Here is a 15813-nt window from a genome sequence, read left to right on the forward strand (position 1 = left end):
CACTCCTAGCCCCCTGCACTTCACAACACTTGTCACAGTTCCCATGAAATAATTATTAGGATAATTGGTCACATTTGTCTCCCCAGATTGACATAAACTTCATCAAGTCAATCACATCTAAATCAAGCTGGAAGAAAGTGGAAGGGACTAAGAAAACCTTATCTGTCTACTTTTAGTAGGAAAGCAATCATACAGCTGTGGCCATAAATGTGTTGCTTATAATTAATTGCAAACTGCAGGAGAAGCCGGAGAGGAAGATTTTGTAAAATATATTAATAAATTAGTTCATAAGGGAAAGGTGGTATCTGTTACAGGCAGAAATTCTTATTCATTACCTCTCCATGCCCTGGTTAGTGACATACTTTGTAGGCTATGGGCTGAATGATTGCCTGTTAAAGGATGGGTATAAAGCAGTACAGGCCAGACATGCACTGGGTGGTCAGCACGTGATACCCACTGGGGACCACCCTGTCCAGAGGCAGGTGGATGCTCCCCAGTACTGTGTTTGATTTGGCCGATTTAAAGGCAATCACAAACAGCTGCGCCCTGTGGGCTCCTCTAGCTGCAAAAGGTCTGAGTAGTCTTCTCTGGGGTGGTGGGGTGGGGTAGGGGATTGGGCTGGCCAGGAGGAGCCACTCCATGCAGCCAGTGCAGCTCTGCTCACAGCTAATGGGAAGAAGAGTGAGTGCTCAGAGCTTCCTTTTTCAGTAAAGAGAAAAGCATCCCTGCCCTGATGATGGGAGATTTCTCTGCCTGAAACCAGGGAGAGGTAGAACTTTGAAACCTCTTCCTAGCCATGTTTTGTTGCCTTTTCTGGTCTTCAGTTTACTTTCCTTTCCCTTCACCTCCTGGTCCTCCTCTTTCTCATCCTCTCCCTTTAGGCCATGCAACAAGGAGTGTTTGAATTGCCCAGTGATATGCATGTTCCTGACATGCTGCCTTCCCAGCCCCTCAGGTTAACCCCTGTGGGGTCACTGCCCTCTCCCTGCACAGCCACCAAGAATGGGACTGGCCAGCAGGTCTGTTTCCCATGGCTGCACAAAGCACAAACTGGGTGATTTAAACAGCAGGTTCTGGAGGCTGGACATCCAGGCTCAGGTCTCTGCAGGGCTATTTCCTTCTTGGTGGTCCGACCACCCTGATCCCTGACCTTCATGAGGCATTCTTCTAGTGTGTGCATGTGCACCTGTGTTGTGTGTATGGTGTGTTGAGTGTGGTGTGTGTGCATGTGTGCATGTATGTGGTATGTGCACATGTGTATAGTGTGTACTTGTGTGGTGTATGTGTGCGCCTGTGTGATATGTGTGTGTGCATGTGGTATGCACGTATGTGGTGTGTGTGCACCTTTGCCTCTGTGATGTGTGCGGTGTGCAGTGTGTGTGTGTGGTATGTGTGTGTGTTTGTGTATTCAGAGTGCATGTGTGTGCATATATGTGGAGTGTGTGTGGGCATGGTATGTGCACACAAGTGTTGTGTGAGTGTGTGAGTGTGGTATATGCATGCACAGTGTAGTATGGTGTGTGTGCATGGGTAGTATGTGTGGTATTTGTGCACATGTGTGGTGTGTGCATACGTGTGTGGTGTGTGTGCACGTGTGGAGTGTGTGTGTGTGCAAACTGCCCCTTTTTATTATGACACAGCCATATCAGTTTAGGGCCCACCCTAATAAACTCAACTTGGTTTACTACAAAATCCCTATTTCCAAATAAGATTGTTTCACAAGTACTGGGGGTTAGGACTTCAACAGTTTTTCTGAGGGACATGATTCAACTCATGGCAGTTAGAAGCTGGCACATGTGACCCTTTGCTTAAACAAAATCCAAACATGATTTTTGGGCCTCCTGAAATTCTCAAGCAAGAATCAGGACCTATAAAGAAATTATTTTTATGACCTAGATTTTTTTGGATAACTCCTACTCCATGTAATGTTTTCCGATACAAGCAATTGATTAAACACAATTAAAATAGATTTAGGCTTTGTAACTTCATGAAACTTCTAAATAAATAGATGGCCAAATAAGAAAAAAATGAATGATTATGATTATAGTTACGATTTATGGTGCAACATGGGAAGTTTACCCACTGGAGACTACAAAGTAGGAGTTAATAGGTTCATTTTATGGAGGAACAGACTAAGTCCCCAGAGAGTGAGAGACCACACCTAAGTCAAGCTCAGCTGGGGAGGGCAGAGCTAAGACTCTACTCACTGAGTGTCTGATTCCAAACATGTTACAGTGAGCTGCCTATTTTTTGTCTCAAAGTATCATCTCCATACCTTTGTGGCTAAAATCAGCTGCCCCAATTATAATGACTGAACATGAAAAATGAGACCTGGATGAACTAGAATTTTAATAAAAAGAGAAAAATGTTACCTATAGTGCTGAAGTGCACTTCATCGATTTACTAATGTTCAGTTCCATCAGGTACACTGTGGTTACACCTGAAGTGAGCAGGATACAGGAAGTTTTGAATGTTGTTAAGAAAATGTGGCTTGGTGTTTCAAATAACATTAAGCCCTTTAAAAGGTACACTTTTACCCTTTGAGAGCACCTGGGGGTAAAAATTAAAGAAGCAAAAAATTCAAACCCTGTCTATACTACTACTAAAAACACTTCCAGAAAAGACAGACATTACTGAGTTTGATAATCTCAAGAGTTTTAAAAAGTTGTCATTTGTTTTAAATGACTCTTGTGGTCTAGAAAATGTAGATTCCTCATCAAACTATTTAATTGAAATCTTCTTATTACATAGGTTAAGTCACATTAAAAAGAACATAAAGAATCTCTTTAAATCACTTTGGTATAATAGGGTTTTGTGGATAAGAACCTAATTTAGAATAAATGTGCCACTAGCTAGATTTCGAAACTTCTGTCATACAAATTTCTGTTGCAAGTCTATTTGCAGTAATGGGTTTTGATACATTGTCAAATGGTCGATTGATCTGGACATTGTCCCTCTCTTCACATAGGTCTAGTAAATGATGAGCAACTTTTGGAAATATTACTAACTATGCGTAGCTTGTTTTTAACGATGGTAACGCGAGAGAATTTAGACAACCTGCTTTCACCTGGTTGATACCTCTCAAACCATTTCTGTCCAGGGAACTCAAATTCAGGCATCACACATGTTCATGTTCACATTCGCAGCACATGTGCACTAAATGCCACTGTGGCTAGGGCTGCTTGAGGTGACTGAGCCACATCACAGGGCAGACAGATACAGACCCTGGCCCTGGGAAGTTCACCTTGTAGTGGAGGCAACAAGCAAAAAACTAAGCAAAAGTCAGATGTGTCAGAATGAAGTAGTTGGAATAAAGAGCAAGGAGGTGATAGTGCTGGGAGGAAAAGGGGAAAAGGAGAACCAGGCACTTGGCTACACTTAAATAGCATTCAGGGCAGGCCTCACTGCACAGGTGATGACAGAGCCCCCAATGAGAGAAGCTGGAATTAGGCTTTAGTAGATGAAATCGAGCAGAACCACAAAGTGTGCTCAATCAGGAATCTGGGCACCAAAGGGGCTGGCAGACAAAGCCAGCAGAAAAGAGTTCTGAAGAGAAACCGCATCCCACTTGCGCCCCACTCCTAGTCCCATGGTTTAAAACAAGACGTCTGGCACAGAGAAAGAACTCTCAAGGCTTTTTTGTTTTTCTTAGAGAAGAAGGGGACAGGGAGAAAGGTAAATGGTTACAAGATGATTGTGGGTTAGGGTTGCAAATTACTCAGGGATGGTATTCTAACATCAGCTCAGGACAAAATGGAGATATTCAAAATCACCTTTGAAAATTCCCCTGGAACATACCTGTAGCAGCCTGGCCCACCAGCTCTGTGAAGCTTAACATGTTTTTCTGGCATTGGAATAGATTTCTGTTTCTTTGGCTGAACAGCAGAAAAATCACTGATTCACATTGTAGGAGCTGTGTTCAATGTTTAAACATGGCAAGATGCTCACTAGGGAACTGAGAGCATCTTATTGAACTTATTGTCTCATCTCACTCCCAGGATGGTGGTCAATGAAAGATGGCAGGCAATGAAAGATGGTATTTTAACATCATTCAGTATTTCTCTCCCAAGCTAACATAGCTGAATTTGCATAAAGTATTTAAAGTAATTATTTAGTGCAGTGACACACCCTTCCCAGAAGCCTCAGTTCTGGTGCTCATCAGCTGGTGTCTCCCTATCTGCCACTCTGAGGGACCATCTGACTGTCAGTGGCCTGTTCTCTGCTGCTTTACAAAGTCACAAAAGTTTAGAGCTGTGTGGTTATTGCCCTTGTTTTCTGTTTAGTAGGTTATCTCTTCCAAGCTGTTGAGAGGCCCATCATACAAATACTTCTCTTGGTTTGTTTTATTTGGTTCATTAAAACTAAGTCAAATGAGTTACAGAGAAAAAACTTATGCAAACTATGGAATTCACTTCTCCACACTTATTGCAGGTGAGCACAATTCCAACTGAGAGAGCTGCTGGAGCCCATTCAGGGAGGTTCCCAGTATGGGAGCTTGAAGACTCCCAGTTTAGTTTTCAGTCAGGATTTCTCTCATTATATCACATAATCTTCTCCTTAGGGATGAGAAATAAGAAGATTAAGTCTTTGTCTAAGCAATACATTATAAGCTTAGCCAAGATTAACTGTGTTATAACTAAGATTATACATTTAAGATTCCAGTTACTTAATCTAAATATGTCAAAAATTGAAGCAAACTCCTCAAAATTCCCCAAACTAAAAAACAAACAAGCTTCAATTAACTGAACAGCAAAAACACAATTCTAAATAAGATACTTTTCTTTCTTTGGTAAAGAGGGATATAAAAGTTGTGGGGGAAGCAATTGAAATTTATTTTTTCCCTCAGTAGAGTTCCCAATGCAGAAAAATTTCAATTTCTCAGAGATGATTATTTTGCCCAAAGTTTCATTTTGGCCTCAAGGACCTCAGACACCCCTTAAGCAGAACTTTGAGAAATCTGCACACTTAGGAAATGGATATTGTGGACTCTACTCCAAAAAAAATAAAAAAAGTTTAACATGTATTGCTCTCTCTGGCTAACCACCAAATTTTCTAATTCTTCAGCAACTCTTCCATAAATGGGATAACCCTTCCTAATAACTACCTTCATGTGTATTTAAGATAAAATAGTTAAGCCTTTTTAGTGAATTTACTATCAAGGATTAGTGGCTTAAATAATTAAACTTAGGACTACTTAAATTTTATTTCACTTAAATAACATAAGGACTACTTTTAAAATAAAAATTAAGGAATGAAATGGCTTTCTAAACAGAAGTCCTATGATATAACCTGAAAAAATTCTATGCCACGTTTGACTCTGATGTGGATAAAGGGGGTGGGGTGTTGCCTGCGGTAGTGGCTGCAGGGCTCTGGGGACTCAGCAGGCTCCCACAAAGTGCTGGTGGGAGCTGTGGTACAGCAAGTGTTATGGAGGCTGGGGGAGGTGAAGCTGCTGCAGACCCATACACCACATGGGTATGTCTGGAGGATCAGCAGGGCAGTCCTGCCTGCCAAGGAGTTATTTGAGAGAGGAACCATGGAGCTTTAAGGGGAGGAATTCACCCAAAGAAGGTCAGGTGTACAAGCTCAGTCCTAAGACAATGGGCCCTTGTCAGGGGACAGCAGTTCTGAGGTTAACAAGGCTCATACAGCTCAGATGCCTCTCTGGCCCTCACAGCAAGTTGAAGGCAGAGTCAGAATACAAACCCAAGAGTTTCTGACTCTAATTACAGGCAAAGCCCTTGATGGGCAAAGACCCAGTCTTGCAAATTTCTCCACCCCAATATCTTATAGTCACTAGTACATATGTAGCACTCAACTATAGTTTGCTCAATAAATGAATGCCCATGTGTATTGAGTGAAAGCACCAGGCATTAAAGAAACTACTCAGTAACAACAGGGCTGCCCCGCTTCAGTAAACGAGAGTCAGATACATAGGGCAGGAAGCAGGTTGTTTGTGAATGGTGGAGGCTCTGTAACTTTGCAATGATGGACAGGCGGCTCCTGGGCATGACCACACGTCCAGTCTAGGACACAACAAAGACAGGGGTGGCTTTGCCTACGTCTACTGGCCAGGGAGGAGAGGAGGATAGCAACGGCTCCTCCAGTCCCATGGGTACTGATTTGAGCAGTGCCCCAGAGCCAACACAGGGGAGGAGCAAAGGTGCTTGCTGAGAATTAGCCAGGAAATGAGATACACTGGGCATGAAGGGAAAAGTGAGAAGAAAAGCTCATTGTGTATGAAGAAAAGGAAGTTACTAGATTGTTGTACAGATCAGGCAATGAAAAGAAATCCTTCTGAGAGGCTTCTGTTTCCTCATCCCAACACAGAGAGATAACAAGCACCCCCTCTGGGCATTTGGGCCTTGCTTTCTTCCCAATCCTCCCCACTCACATAAAATTTCTTGTTTGTAAAAGATACCTTAACAACAGCTTTGGAAAACAGTGTTTCTACACTAACAGGACTGCCACAGGTATTGAATTACAAGCACAAAGAAGCCCAGGAAAAGACCCAGAAATCTAAGTATGGAGGTGAAGAAGAAAGCACCCTGCTATCTCTGCTTATTGACTGCTGAGAGTCAAAAAATTCACCCTGTTGCTTAACATTGCAAATCATCCATAAGGTCATTTTGCCACCAGCATTTACTAAATCTCTGAGCTACAGATGTGAGGCTGGGTTCTCCTGCTTCCAGGCAGGGTATGTCCATGGGGTGGGGATTTGCCTATGTGTCTTGTTAGGCCTAAGATCACTCTGAAAGTACCATCTGGGAAACTTGGCCCTTGCCTGCACTGGTCCTATTAGGATCCCGCTACCCAAAGGAGGTGAGGGGAACCTTCATGCTCTGGAAGCTGCTCCCCATTGCTGGCCTTGCTGCCCCTGCTCCACCTGCTGTCACATGGGTCATTAGATTCCAACAGGAGTGTGAATTCTGCTGTGGCTGCACATGGGAGAGATCTGCATGGCAGCTCCTCCTGAGACTCTGACACCTGATGATGTGAAGAGGGGAAGAAGCACGTGTGGATCATCCCACAACCTTCCCTCCCCCACACTAGTGTCTTTAGCACCAGTCACTTGTGGGAAGAAGCTGGGGGCCACTGACCTGGGGTGCTATGGAGGGGCTCGAGTTTTCACAGAGGAAGCCACAGTGAGCTGAGCCCCAACCTGTAGTGATAGGAGGGGGCCTGGCCAGCCAGTAAAGGCTCCAGCTGCAGAAACCACCAGTGCAAAGTCTGTACCTGCTGGGCCTGGAGATAGTAGGACCTCAGTAATAAAAATAATTAAAATAATGATTATAAGAGTAAATATTAAAGTGAAGATTTATTTAGAATGAGAAAATGGACCACAACAATTTACAATTGAAAAAGCTGACAAATTTCACAAACCTCACAAAATCCTCCAAAATGAAACAATATTGAATTAATTAGCTACCTAACAAAACTCTGTAATACTTTTTCCCAATATTTTTGAGGGGCTTCTACTTTTTGGTAGACTCTTCACAAGGTAACAATTTTACCATATAGTATTTATAAAGGAAGAATGATAACTCACTAATTTTTCTAGCATGATTGATTAAAATCGAATTTTATTATTACTGATTTGGAAAAATATGCTTCAATTTCACAAGTCTTTGTTAACAATGTCATACAAATTTTAGAAGTGTTACTACTTTGGGAAAATCTCTATAAAGTGTCTTTTATATGTGAGATGCAGGATTTGGGGCATTACAGGGTTTTCCCAACAGTGATTAACTCCAGTTCCCTTTGAATTAATGAGGCCATTGCCTGTTGTCACTGAGGCTGTCATTGTCCTGCATATCACAGGTTTTATTCTATCTTGGTGTCAGTTATTGAGTCAACTCAGTAGAAATTCACTGTCTTTTCACCACATCCTCTTTACTTCTCCTCATTAAGGGGGTTATCAAGCAATAGCCATAGGCCTTTCCATTAGTTTTATTCAAAATTCTCTTTGTATGCATGAATTTTTTTTACTGTCAGTATAATTTGTATGGATTTCATCACTCGTCTTTATCATATTTCCTATTTCATTAATTTTATCTGATTTTTTATATTTCTTTAATAAATCTGTTTCTTTAATAAACAGATTTAAATATGATAAAATCCAATATATGATATATATCCAAATCAGGAATCTGTAATTTCTCACTTTTCTAGTGAAATGTTCATAAACAACTGCCAGATTACAGTTAAGTAAGTTTTGAGCTTTATTAACTTTTTTTTTTTTTACTGATTTTTAAGAGACAGGCCTGGCTGTGTTGCCTAGGCTGCCTTACACTCCTGGGCTCAAGCCATCTTCCATCTCAACCTCCCTAGTGGCTGGGACCTCCAGGTGCACCACTGAGTCCTTGTGAACTTTCAAATAAACTTTGTGCATCTTTTTGGTGTCCATGAGTAGCTTTTCATGTGGTCACATTACATGTAGACCAAGTTAGTGTGTGCATTTAAACATTCCACCTGGAAGAGGAACCAGAAAATGTATGACTCTTACAAAATACCAAACCACCTCAGAGCTGTGGGGCCAGAGTTTCTGCACCAAGATTAAGGAGGAGCTCACACGGCCTTAAGAATCAGGGCTTTGTCCTCAGCTTTTCTAACTGCTGTGTTGTCACAGCCTTTGACTGCAAATACTGCTTTGTGCATGTTACAATCACATAGATTTGTTTCCCTTTTAAAGAAAGTGACACATGAATGCTTTTCACTTAACAAAATAAAATTGAATAGAAATAACAACATATATTTTATATAAATGCACCTCACCATATCCAAAGTAAATGTAACTCCAACCCAACTTCTTAGTTGCTTTGCAAAATGTTTATAGCCACTGCAATGCTGCCGAACACAGTCTGCACCAGGTGGAACTAGTGAGTGGGAAGAGGTAGTGTCCTTACATGAATTTATGGTTAAAAACCTTCCTTTCAAACTTCCTGGCAACACAAGTATCCTTATTAATAAAAACATAAAATTTCTTCCTTCCATCCTTCCTTCCTCCTTTTCTTCCTTGACTAGTCTTGAGCCTTCTTAGAACCTGCATTTGAAGTCCAGGCAGCATTTTGCCTCTGTTCCTTTGTAATTATTCCAAGAATATAATGTGCAGACAGCCACGCTGGGCCCAAACTGCTTGTGACATCATGAAAATAAATAACAGAGCAGCTGCGGTGGGACACACCATACACAATGTAAGAGAGCTCATCAACATCTCATTGGCTGAAAGCATTTGGCAGCCTTTGAAGTAAGAAGAAAATAATATGTCAATAGTATACTGTATTATATTACCTGAACAAAAATTACTAAAAAAATTAGGGTTACATGGGTGGCTCAAGAAGGACTTGGCCTGCTGTAGCTAGGGTGCAGTGGTTAGAGGGAGGCTGGTGAGGTCTGCGTGTTGAGGGTTTTGATTGGCATACTTAGCAGTTTAGCTTTATTCTGTGAGCAATAGGTGCTATTGTAGTGATATTAGCAAATCAGAGTTGTGCTTCAGAAAGAACTTGAGGCTAGTGTGAGGAATAGGTTAAAATGAAGTGTCTGGAGACAAAGAACTGGTAGGAAGTTGTTACAAGAGTCCAGATATCGTAAGATCTGGTCTAGGCAGGAGCAGAGGGAATAGAGATAAAAGCAAAGGTTGTTAAATGTGTCACAGACCAAATCGTTGAGCTCAGTGTCTTTAGAACATGTCAACTGACATGAGGAAGCAATTCAAAGTGTTTGGTTTTCAGCTAGGATGGCTTGGGAGATGTCGGGGGCAGACTCGGCTGGCTGCATGTATACCTGTCCCTGTGGAAGTTTGCCAGTTCCTCCCAGCAGACCTTCCTTGGTCACAAGCCCTGCACAATGTGTCAAGCTGAAGATGACACGAACCCCCCTCCTTTGCTATATAAGCGGAAATGTTGTCTGAGACATTTAGGAAGTCTTATAAGAGAGAGGTTGGGGCTTTCTTTTTTATTCCTTTACTGCTACTGCCTAGAATGAGAGGGCAGACTGTGGTGTGGAAGCCTCATTTTGAAGAACAGAAAACAGAGCAGTATGGGTCCCTCTTCTCTTCATGGAGCCAAGACAACTATCTCAGACTGTCTGCCTCAGAGTTTCTCTGTATATTTAAACTACCATTGAGTCAAGTCTTTGTTACTATCAGTTGCATCTAATCATAAGTGATTCAACTACTTTCCTTTCTAACAGATTCCAGACTATTCCGATATCCATCCTGCTCAAGACTACCATATGGTACAAGAGAGGCAGGCTTCCTGCCGTGCTCCCTCCCTTTCCATTTTATGGTGAATGATTTTACAAAGTGCATATAACATAATTCTTGCCAAGCTGATGAGAGGAGAAATATTCTAGGGGGCTTCTGGGAAAGGTTTTCTTTACTGATATAAAAAAACACAGAGAAAGAAATATCCCCTCTCTTCTTCCAATGGACACTGCCTTTTCTAGACATGATGGCTGGCACTGCAGCAGCCACCATAGCACAGGTGAATCTGAGGACAAGCCAAGGGCCTGGAAGTACCAGGAAGTAAAAACAAAAAGAAGCTGGATCTTGCCTGATGTCATTTATCTTCTGATTTAACTAATCAAGGTCCTGATTTTTTCCCCCAGAATGCTCATTATGTATAATGATACATTTTTTTTATTGTTCAGACCAACTAAGTCTGTTAATGTGTTGCAGACCAAATCACTGGAGCTCAGTGTCTTTAGAACACGTCAACTGATGTGAGGAAACAATTCAAAGTGTGTGGTTTCCAGCTTGGATGGCTTGGGGGATGTCAGGGGCAGACGCTGTGAGAGGTGAAAGCCTCCTTGCTTTGTCATTGACGCAAAAAAGGAGAAACAGGTTGAGTGTGGGACCATGGGGAGTATTTTGTTTCTAAAATGTTGACTTCGGTGATTTGTTATGACTAGTAGGAAGCTTACAAGAACTGTAGAGAACACAGGTGTTTGGGAGTCAGACACATGCAGATAGGTCTGGTTCAGAAGAACTCAGGGGATACCAGCAGCTTGAGGAATGGTTGTGGATGGACACCTGGGAAGCAAAGGAGGAGAAGAGGACAGTGAGAGGGGGACAAAGTAAGGAGGGAAGTCACCCAAGGACAGCGATTTCAGCAAAGAAGAGGATAGGCCTTTAAGAAGCTGGGGGCGGGGTAGTGGTGGTGGCTATGGGATTCCTCAGTGTGAAGTTCATGGTGCCCATCAAGTTTCTATGAAGACTAGGTGGGAGCTTGTTTGCAGCAGACGGAGGAGACTGGGACTTTTAGCTGCTTCAGTGGTTCCCAAATCTTAGAGCAGCTTTGTTTTAAAGAAAAAAAAAGGCACATTGCCACATAGATTTTAACTCATTACGTCTGGAGTTTGCACCCAGGAGGCTGCATTTTAAACAAGGACTCAGGTAAAGGTGGTGTGAGGTGTTTATGAGCCACACTTTAAGGCACTTGGGCTACTTTTCCCATGGATTGTTTATGAAAGGAAGGAGAAGAAGGGTAGAAACCTGAGGCCAGACAGGTTTGATGGGGGTGTTTATGTTGCGGAAGACAAGCTCGGTTGAAAAGGCAGGAGGGCGGCTCGGCACCTGTGGCTCAAGCAGCTAAGGCGCCAGCCACATACACCTAAGGTGGCGGGATCGAATCCCCAGCCCGGGCCCGCCAAACAACAATGATGGCTGCAACCAAAAAATGGCCAGGCGCTGTGGTAGGCGCCTGTAGCCCCAGCTACTTGGGAGGCTGAGGCAGGAGACTCGCTTGAGCCCAGGAGCTGGAGGTTGCTGTGAGCTGTGATGCCATGGCACTCTACCCAGGGGGACAGCTTGAGGCTCCGTCTCAAAAAAAGAAAGAAAAGGCAGGAGGGCGAGAGAGGACACAGGGGCTGCTGTCTGGTAGCATAGGGCCTCGGGATGAGGGTGGATCATAAACGATGAACGATGAACGACTCCTTAGTACAGAAAAGAGATAGATAGTTAGGGCCTCTTTGTCCGTTTGACAGCTGTTATTGTAGGCTGAGTAGTTCATCAACAGTAGAAAGGTATTTCTTACAGTGCTTTCATCTGGGAGGTGCAATATGTGGTGAAGGTTGACTTTTTTGTTTACAGCCAGCTTGCTGTGTCCTCACCTGGAAGAAGAGACAAAGAAGCTCCTCCAGGCCTCTGTGTAAGGACACCAATCCCACCAAGATGTTTCTGCCCTAAGGACCTAATTCCATCCCAAAGCCTCACCACCCCTGCCTCACCCTGGGGTTAAGATTTCAGCCCATGAATTTTGAGGACACAAACACACAGACCATAGCAGAGGATGAAACCTTGTACCTCAGACAACTTGCAGCTGGGCTTCCTGCAGCTCTGCACACGTGCTCTTCTTTCTCTGTTTACCTGGAGCTGTGCACCCACCTTCTCCTCCAGAAACCCTTAGAGAGTCTTCCCAGTCGTCCCCTCATCAATGAACAAACGAATGAATATAATGCCACAAGTGCAATGAAATGAATGAATATAATGCCACAAGTTAGCAGATATCGATTCAATGGGAAAAAATTCTTTTAATCGATTAGATCTTTTACAATGCAATGGACTATTTCCAGGAAGTCATAAATTTCTCACATGCGAAGATTTCAAGAAGAAAAGATTCTGACAAATGTCACAGCAGAATTGATGCCTTGAATTAGAAGTTTGAACCAGATGATCCCATGTTCCCTTACAAATTTGAGATTCTAGGATTCAAAGTTATATTGGAATAAAACAACCCTCATAGGGGGAGTGAAAGGGGCAAGTGGGAGACAGAGCTGGGGAGAAATTGGGAAAACTGTGGATAGCATGACAATTCTGGAATATGATGGAAATGAAGGCAGGAGGGCAGCATTAAAAGTAGGTTTTTCCTTCCATATAATTTTTGTCTCAGATTGGCTGAATATTTCTCTAACTCCCAGCTAAGTGATAGTGCCACACAGTTCAATGTCAATTCCACGTCAAATTTTGAAACTGCCTCAGGGTATGTCTGTACCTTAGTCTTATACTGAAAAGATTTTTCAGTTTGCCACTAAGGCTGATCCTGGTGTTTTCAAGAAGAATAAATTGTTGCATAAGGAATGAAAAAGATGATCAGATGTTGTTGACTTTCAAACCTCAGCTTTTTATGAGCAGAAACAGCAAGAATAATTATCAGCAGTCAATACATTAAAGTATGGCAGAGAGTAGAGATTGTTTTGGGTGGTATTTTCCCCTCAAAATAAAAGAACTCATTTAATGACTGGTAATGAAAATGTGTTGCTTTTTCCATGAGTGGAGTATTTGTGATTAATTATTGCTAACTAAAAGGCTAAACGCAAATAAAAAAAGTGAATGAAGACAAAAGAGGCTCTGTGCTCATTGTGAGAGACAAAATTGTTGAGTACTACTGATTATATTAATTAATTGCCATGAATAATGTAACAGGACAAGGGCTGATTAGTATCCCTAGTAATGAATTTAAATTACATAACAACCTCTTCAAGGCATTCTGCAGGTTTCACAAACTCCCCTTAGGCACGTCTCTCGGCATGGATGGGCAGGTGACTGTGTCAGGTGATGCAGCAAATGGTTGGCAGAATCCAAAGTGAGAACAAACTTCAGCCAGTTTCCTAGCTAATCCTTCAAATGTCAATTTGTATCTCACACTCTTTTCAGAAAGGATTGCGTTGTTGGAAGAATAGAAAACATTTGGCAGAAATGGGAGTGATGGAAATACTTGGACCGACTTTGCAGAACTTGACTGACTGAGGGAGAGGGCCTCCTGGCAGAACAGCCCGGAGCCATGCTGCAGGTGCAAGGCTCCATCTGTACTGGCCAACCATGGTCGCAGCCTGACCACACTGGGCACAGTGGGCTCCATCCAGTCCAGGTCCCCACGCCTGACATCTAGGTACCCAGGTACCATTATAAGCAGATGTTCCAATATCTCCCACCTGCTGTTCTTTCTCAGTAGATTTCAAACATCTCCAGAATTCATGAGGGGCCATGGAGGAACTTCCTTTTACCTTTGAACAACAACTTTGGTAAGTTTCTGTGCAGAACACTGTACCACTCAACTTGAAATGGGTTTAAAGGAGACAAGCCAGTCATAAAACCAGACCAGAAAAATATGGCCAGAATAAATAGCCCCAGTGTCTGAAATAATATTTGGAAATATACATCTATGGCTTAGCCATCGGAAGGAGGAATGGGTTACAGGGTATGTATCTTTCTAATCTGGAAGAAGATAGTGATTTTATAACAGCACAGTATATTAAGCATATAATGGAATGTGTTTTGATTGAGAGTAAGGTATGCAAGGAGGTGGAGCAAACATACAGTAACAAAAAGGAGATGAGATAAGAACATGGAAAGTTTGGAAAAGAATGGAAAGTTTGGAAAAGAACTTTGGACTTCATTTCCTATAGTACTTATTCTCTGATCTTCCCAGACTAAGTTAAATACTGCTATTAAGTACTGACATCATATCCTTTATCAGACACAGATGTTACTTCTTAAACTGTGTATCTCCCTCCCTAGATTGAAGTTCTCTCAGGGCAGAAACCAGGCCAACCTTGTTCCCCTTTGTCTCGCTTAACACCCAGCACAGACCTGCACGTGGTGAGTCCTCATCCGAGCCTGTTAATAGGTGAGTAAATGAGAGATGAGAAACCACTTCTGACCTCTAAGCTGGGGAGGTGAGTGACTTACGACTCACATGGCGGTGAATTGCAGCACTCCTGGCAGTGAGAAGGGGCATGCTCCTGTCCCTCAGCTTGCCAGCTGCTGGAGCAAAGTGTGCCTCACTTGAACTCCAGCTGAGGATGATGGTGCATGTCACGTGACGGAGCAGGGGTCAAAGGCAGCAGGAGGAAGCCTCAGGGTGCCCCCTTCTTCCTGTTTGCCACTGAAGACCTTTCTTGTGCTCTCACCATGAGTTGATCTTAAGACCACAAATGAAGAAAGTGAGTCTTAGAGAAGTCTGTGGTTTTTGTGAGGTCCCGCAGTGTATTTTGAGGAATAAATCTGAAATGTCCCAAGTTCTCAAATTCCTATCCAGAAGCTCTTCTTGTTACACCTGTCTGTGACTCTTTAGGAAGATTCATCTTACAGAATTATCTGTTTAGGATCGGTTGAAGGAGTGAGATTGCAAGCAAGTAGAGTGTTATCTCCAGATAGATATGTTATAATGCTGAGGGTTCATGTAAGGTAGTTATAGGGTGAATAAAAAAAAGATGGCTCTGAGAGATTTTAGAAAGAGCTTATTGTTTGACAATAGATTAGACCTAGAAGAGAGGATTTGGAAGTACCTAAAATGAATAAAACTTTTAATTTCTGAACATCTAATAACTGTGAGTGAAGAAATGGTGGTTTTGATCCAATATTCTTACCTAACAATGATAAATGTGGAGGTCTATCGAACAAAGCATTTAGGATAAGACCCCAGTTAGAAGGGCTCTGAGGGAGGTCAGTTTCTGTGTTGGGGTCTGCTCTGTGGAGAAACTAGTCTGGCAAGGAAGTGATGTCTCTAGCCAAAGCAATGGGAACCTGAGGCCAGCCAGCAGCTTCCTTAGTGCTCTTAGAAACACATCCTCCCCAAGTGACCCTTCAGATGACTGCTGACCCTTACAACACTTTGATTGCAGCCTCATGAGAGGCCCTGAACCATAATCACCCAGTGAGGTGTCGTGTGGATTCCTGACTGACAGAAAGAAACTGTGAGCTAATAACCACGTCTTGTTTTAAGCCGCTAAGTTCTGACATAATTTGTGGCATAGCAATAGTAGTTAAAGATATAAAGGAAGTGCCATGAGGTACTGTAGCTCCAGAAAGCA

The sequence above is a fragment of the Otolemur garnettii genome, unplaced genomic scaffold (genome assembly GCF_000181295.1).
Source record: "Otolemur garnettii isolate 467f Iridium unplaced genomic scaffold, OtoGar3 scaffold00138, whole genome shotgun sequence".
In the NCBI taxonomy this organism is placed as follows: domain Eukaryota; kingdom Metazoa; phylum Chordata; class Mammalia; order Primates; family Galagidae; genus Otolemur; species Otolemur garnettii.